At 43.0% G+C, this 6000-nt stretch overlaps 1 protein-coding gene across 2 annotated transcripts in view; it reads right to left on the reverse strand.

Annotated features, from left to right (window-relative positions):
* Positions 1 to 4565, reverse strand: part of AUTS2 (activator of transcription and developmental regulator AUTS2) — a 120510-nt gene extending 115945 nt beyond the window's left edge. For both annotated transcript variants that reach the window (XM_082246228.1, XM_082246227.1), the window contains exon 1: positions 4085 to 4565. The gene's annotated coding sequence lies outside the window, so the exon portion shown is untranslated. The remainder of the gene's footprint in view (positions 1 to 4084) is intronic.
* Positions 4566 to 6000: the final 1435 nt, after the last annotated feature.

Consider the following 6000-nt stretch of genomic DNA (forward strand, 5'->3'; position numbering starts at 1 on the left):
TTTTTTTTTTCAGAAGGGCAGATAAATATCTGCATAAACAACTTTCTTTGCCGAATTCAGAACAATTTTATATCAAATAATACTGAGATATAACAACATATTTCTACACTTATTAACTACTTGTATTGATAACCCCCACATCTTATCGGGACCTCTTTTCTTTTTCAAGTAACTATATTAATTTACAGAGGAAAAATAAAATCGTTTTTTGTAAACTAATAATAGATTGACCTGATTGCACCACTTAGACCAATTTTATTTTAAAAAATACTTTAATGAGGAACAATCTGCAACAAGGGGCCAACATTTAACCGGCCGGTCACTATTTTTAAATAAGATGCAGTATTATCATCTTGGTTAGGCCTAGAAGAAATTAAAGTAGATCATTACACCATGTTTCTTAATTACACCATGTTTCTAAAGCCTCTGCAGAAAATAAATATATTCTCACACCAGTTTTTGCATGTATGGAACTTTTTATTTATTTTTTTACCCTTTATATATATATCTTGGAAACCAAAATCCAAACAAAGTAATAATCACGTACAATCCTTGATAATTTAAACTATAGTAAAATCTTAATTTGTATACCTTAGGCACACTATATAAGGGATCCTATTTTACAGGTACATTAAGAAAAATATATTCATGCTGCATATAAGGGAAAAACTACGAACAATGTCAAGATCGGGTACAGTCAGTGTTTAGAGTGTATGTTTCCAGTTTACAATGCCATAATGTGCCAGCATGGAATATTTAGGTATTGACTAATTAAATACTTGTTCAGAAAAATCACCATCAACGCTATCCATAAGATGGCTAATAATAAATATATAAATCAACCATTTAAACTCTTTCAATAGGACGGCAGTAAACCACATCAGCCTTAGTTTCCACTGGAACAATTGACGTTAAAAATATTCTATTCATTTGACTATTTGAGGACATTATAATTTTATATCAAGGCATCAGCTCTCTCCCTCTTCTTTCACTCTGAGGCCCATGCCTATTCAAACCACAGTTGTTGAACTGATTGTGACTATTCTCTTGCTGTCAGTTGATATTAATGACTACACTGACAATCACAAATTCATATAGCCAAAATTAGACTTCTTAACGCAATCAGGGAATAGGGTAACCTCATTCCATTCTGCATTATCCTTCCAGAACTTTTCATCAAAGCTATAACAAGGAGTTTGTCTGAAAAAAACAAAATGCTACTTTTTATTGATAAATAGAAGGTGCTTTCACCTTCTATTTATCAATAGAAAGTAGCATTTTGTTTTTCCACTAGTCCTGGAATTTCAGTTAAATTAATTCTATGCAGACCTGTTTGACCATTAATTGATCAGCGATGCTTCTACTGATTGATTAGTCAGCGGAAGCATCCCTTATAACATGTATCTACCGAGCTTGAAAAATTAGAAGTACATCATGACCTTCTATGACCCACTAGCATTTATGCAGTAGATATCGGCAATGCATATATTTGAAGATGTACAGTGTTCTGCGTACAAGTCCAAACCTTAATGTCAATCAGATGTAGGGTCAGCATTTCGAATTTTTAGGTTTGTATTTTGCTGGGAAATATGTGCACATTCAAGTGGTAGACATAGAACTGCGTTCATGGTAAAAGTGGTATGTAAGTTATTTGTATTTTGTAGGAGTTGAACATCCTTTGTTTATTTCTGCCTAGCATGCATTGTTTATTGTTGGCATATAAAGCCAGGTTTCCAGTTTTTTTAATGTTTTCTCACAGTACTGTCACTGGAGAACTAGTACATGAGCAGAGACCTTGTGCTGCAGAAGGTAGATAAAAATAGATAGCCAGCTGAGGGTAGAGGAGTGGGAGATGCTAAGAAGGGCAGTCAGGGATAGTGAGGGCAGCTGCCTCTCTGCTTAGCTACATTCTGTCTTCCCTGCCCAGTTGGGACCCAGATCAAAGCAATCTTTCTAACATATTGTTTTCCGGGAAGTACAGCACAATGAAATACACAAAAGGACGTGGCAGGCAAACACAGAATACAGAGAAAAAAAAAATAACATAAGTACACAAATTCACCATTCTGCATAAACCTCATAAAATAGCTCTGTCTAATATATATTAAACTTTATTTTTTTTCAATGCAATGAAAAATATATTCTTCTATATCGTACATTCTTTCTTCATGTAGACCACCCATACTCATCCAGGGTTCCATAAAACCCTAGGGTTCCACCAGAGGTTGCTAGGGGTTCCTTGAGCTGTGGCTGATTGACCTCCCATCTGATGGTGCCTGCATAGTTCCTGGTCCAATGACATTTGGCAGAGTCAGCGGCATGACACCAGTATTCTTTTTAAATGTCTGTAAGGGGGACATTCTGATCACCACTGTAAGGGGGGGGGGGCATTCTTTCCTCATTGCCACAATGTCAAGAGATCATTTTTTCCTGATCGCCAATGTAAGGGGATCTTTCTTTTCCAATTATCAATGTCATTCTTCCCTGATCACTATCACGGAAAGTGGGCATTCATTCCTGATCACTAAGGCAAGTGGGCATTCTTCTCTGATTAGCAAAAAAAGGAGGTATGGGGGCATTTTTCTTTGATCACAAAAGAAAAGGAGCATTCTTCTTTGATCACCAAAGTAAGGGGGGAATTCTTCTCTGATCATCAAAGTAAGGGGAACATTCTCCCCTATCACCAAAGGGGGGCATTCTTCACCCATTGCCAAAGTAAGAGGGGCATATGTCCTTGATAACCAAAGTAAGAAGAGCATTCTTCCCTGATCACCAGTATAATAGAGTATTTTTCCCTGATCACCAATGCAAGGGGCATTCTTCCCTGATCACCAAAGTAGGGAGGCATTCTTCTCTGATTAACAAAGCAAATGGGGCATTCTTCCCTAATCAACAAAGTGGGTTATTCTTCCTTGATCACCAAATTAAGGGGGTATTGTTCTCTGATCAACAAGACAAGGGGGTATTCTTCCCTGATCCCCAAAGTAAGTGGGGCATTCTTCCCTGATCACCAAAGTAAGAGGGTATTCTTCCCTGAACAACAAGGCAAGGGGGTATTCTTCCCTAATCACCAAAGTAAGGAGGTGTTCTTCCCTGATCAACAAGGCAATGGGGTGTTCTTCCCTAATCCCCAAAGTAAGGGGGTATTCTGCCCTAATCCCCAAAGTAAGGGGGTACTCTTCTCTGATCAACAAGGCAAGGGGGTATTTTTCCCTGATCCTCAAAGTAAGGGGGTATTCTTCCCTAATCCCCAAAGGGGGTATTCTTTCCTGATCAACAAGGCAAGGGGGTATTTGTCCCTAATCCCCAAAGTAAGGGGGTATTCTTTTGTGATTGACAAGGGGGTATTCTTCACTAATCCCCAAAGTAAGTGGGTATTCTTTCCTGATCGACAAGGGGGTATTTTTCCCTAATCCCCAAAGTAAGTGGGTATTCTTCCCTGATCGACAAGGGGGTATTCTTCCCTGATCCCCAAAGTAAGTGGGTATTCTTTCCTGATCGACAAGGGGGTATTCTTCCCTAATCCCCAAAGTAAGGGGGTATTCTTTCCTGATCAACAAGGCAAAGGGGTATTCTTCCCTGATCCCCAATGTAAGTGGGGTATTATTCCCTCCTGATCAACAAGGCAAAGGGGTATTCTTCCCTGATCACCCATGAAAAATGGGCATTCTTCACAATGACCACCAATGTAAGAGGGAAGGTGTTCATCTCATTGACTCCCCTGCTACCAGAGAATTATTTTAAGGGTTTCTGTGGGGTATAAGGTTGAGAAATGCAGATCTAGTAGACAAAGCCTGAGCAGCTGTGTAAAGTGACCAGCATATGTCATCCATTAGCATGCCCCCCCCCCCCCTCCTCTTCCCTTGTGTCGGGGTCCTGACAGCACCTAGAAAGCCATGCTGTGTACACACATACAGTGACTTCCAGAGTCGGTCCCATCAGAGGTAAACAATAACAAACCAACCTCAATGAAAGACAATCGGGAAAGCTCCCCCAAGGTCAGAGTAAGTCCCGATCAGGACTGAGCCCCCCCCCCCCCCCCCCCCCACGATTGCTGGACAAGAAAAGAGACTTTGGACCGTACCTGTTTCCCGGAGCCTCCGATCCTACAAATCCAGATGGCAGCTTCCACACAAACAATACAGGATCTCAGCTTCGCAGCAGCACAAAGAATAATCCGTGAAAGGAGGATCCCTTCCAGCCATTGACAATAAATCCACACATCGTTATTTTCACAGGCTAGAGAAGGGAGGGGGGCGATGCCAAGTATATACACAATTACATATACAGAAGAAAAAGTAAGGTGATGAGGAGAAATCAAGCGATCGGGGTGCCTTTTGCTGAAATCCCGGTTGCAACGTCCAATTGTTGGGGTGATCAATGCAAAGGAGGCAGAAAAGGAATCAGAGCAGCAGGACAAAGAAAGCCATGTGCAGCAAGGCAGATCGTGCCCGCCAGCTCCTGATCCCCCCTTTCCAGCAGACAGACAGACAGACAGACAGCAGTAGTAGCAGCAGCAGCTTCCCCTCCCCTGCCTGCCTGCTGCTCCTCCTCCGATCACACAGCCTCAGCCCCGAGCGCTGATCCTTCACCCTGCAGCTCCGCACAATCCCGGGACACCCCCTGTCACAGCAGCACCCTCCAGGCCACAGAAAAACCTTCTGCTTTTTTTATTTTCACCACTTTCCTCCTATCCTTTATTTTTTATTGTTAGGATCTTCCTCCCAAGTCAGGAAATCAAGTGAATTCCATTGGGATAAATCCTTCCAGGTTGGAGAATGCCATCATAAGCTGAGAACTCCCTGCTGAATGTATCCAGTCTTGTGTGCTCTCCGGTAGGCTCTCCGGCAGTGACAGAGGAGCTAGCTTCTTGTGTGTCTCTGGCTGGATTTCCAGGCTGAATACAAGTGCTTATTCATAGACTGCATTCCAGAGCCGGGGACATCCCACTCACTGATGTAAGCCCTCCTCTTACTTCCTGCATCAACCTGACAATCATAGAGCAAAGCACCTTCTCTCTGCCTCTCCCCTCCTCTCACACCCTTCTCTCTCTCCCTCCCCCTCTCTCTCCCTCTACAAGTCTTCTTCCTTTCTCCTCTCACACCCTTCTCCCTATCCCTCCCTCCCTCTACAAGACTTCTCCCTATCTCTCTATTGCTCTCTTACCTATTGTCACCTAGATAAGTCCTCTCTCTCCCTCTACAAGTCTTCTTCCTTTCTCCTCCCACACCCTTCTCCCTCTCCCCCTCTCTCTCCCTCTACAAGTCTTCTTCCTTTCTCCTCTCACACCCTTCTCTCTCTCTCTCCCTCTACAAGTCTTCTTCCTTTCTCCTCTCACACCCTTCTCTCTCTCTCTCCCTCTACAAGTCTTCTTCCTTTCTCCTCTCACACCCTTCTCCCTATCCCTCCCTCCCTCTACAAGACTTCTCCCTATCTCTCTATTGCTCTCTTACCTATTGTCACCTAGATAAGTCCTCTCTCTCCCTCTACAAGTCTTCTTCCTTTCTCCTCCCACACCCTTCTCCCTCTCCCCCTCTCTCTCCCTCTACAAGTCTTCTTCCTTTCTCCTCTCACACCCTTCTCTCTCTCTCTCCCTCTACAAGTCTTCTTCCTTTCTCCTCTCACACCCTTCTCTCTCTCTCTCCCTCTACAAGTCTTCTTCCTTTCTCCTCTCACACCCTTCTCCCTATCCCTCCCTCCCTCTACAAGACTTCTCCCTATCTCTCTATTGCTCTCTTACCTATTGTCACCTAGATAAGTCCTCTCTCTCCCTCTACAAGTCTTCTTCCTTTCTCCTCTCACACCCTTCTTTCTCTCCCTATCCCTCCCTCCCTCTACAAGACTTCTCCCTATCTCTCTATTGCTCTCTTACCTATTGTTACCTAGGGAAGTCCTCTCTCTCTCTCTCTACAAGTCTTCTTCCTTTCTCCTGTCACACCCTTCTCCCTCTCCCTCCCTCTACAAGTCTTCTTCCTATCTCTCTATTGCTCTCTTACCTAT

The sequence above is a fragment of the Pelophylax lessonae genome (genome assembly GCF_965119305.1).
Source record: "Pelophylax lessonae genome assembly, chromosome: 2".
NCBI classification, from domain to species: Eukaryota; Metazoa; Chordata; class Amphibia; order Anura; family Ranidae; genus Pelophylax; species Pelophylax lessonae.